At 37.8% G+C, this 792-nt stretch overlaps 1 protein-coding gene across 1 annotated transcript in view; it reads right to left on the bottom strand.

Moving 5' to 3' along the window:
• helz (helicase with zinc finger) overlaps positions 1 to 792 on the bottom strand; it is a 66066-nt gene that overhangs the window by 42338 nt on the left and 22936 nt on the right. The gene's annotated exons all lie outside the window — the stretch shown is intronic.

The raw sequence follows: 792 nt of genomic DNA on the forward strand, positions 1-792 counted from the left end.
TTTTACAGCAATCACAATACTGTTTTGTGGAATGTTATTGACAAACTTATACCAAGGTAACAAGGCATCTTTACCCTGGTATTGTTCTGCTTTCAGGAAATTCAGCCTTTCGCTACCTATTCATACATAGGTTGCTGTATATTCACACTCTTGCCAGTATTATACATTTTCTCTTAAGAAAAGATTGTCTTGACTTATTAACCAAACAAGTCAGTGCATCAAAATGGAAAAAGTCCTGCTTTCCAACTGAAAATGCATGATAACAGGTTTCTTCTTAGTCCTACCACATTTCCAAGTTCATCAGGCATGCATGCTTCAGACATTTGGACATTCTCTAAACCTTGATTCACCACAGTGGTGCCATAATGACCTGCCTATCATTACTAATATTGGCAGAATATTACACAACTTAAAAACAGCTATGCACGGTTATAGTGACCACAGAGTGGCGATGGTGAGAAAGCCGATGGTTGAAGCCTGTTATCGTCATACGCCAATGCGAATCATACAAAGTAAATCATATTTACTGTCATTTTGTAAAAGCCTTCTTCACAATCTAAATGTAAATCACAATCTAAGGTCACTTAATGAAAACCTTGTTGGTGAGGAACCTAAAAAGTAGCTTAATTTTTTTGAGTCATTAAGCATTTACTGTAATTTCACCAGTAATTAGCATCACACTTAGGTAACATTATATTCCTCCAAGGTGAGGACACTGAAAGTGCGAGTCAATTTGTGTGTGAGATACACACCCCAGGGTGCACACAGACAGACAGACAGACAGAGACAGAG

Source organism: Etheostoma spectabile, chromosome 2 (assembly GCF_008692095.1).
Source record: "Etheostoma spectabile isolate EspeVRDwgs_2016 chromosome 2, UIUC_Espe_1.0, whole genome shotgun sequence".
Classification (NCBI taxonomy): Eukaryota; Metazoa; Chordata; class Actinopteri; order Perciformes; family Percidae; genus Etheostoma; species Etheostoma spectabile.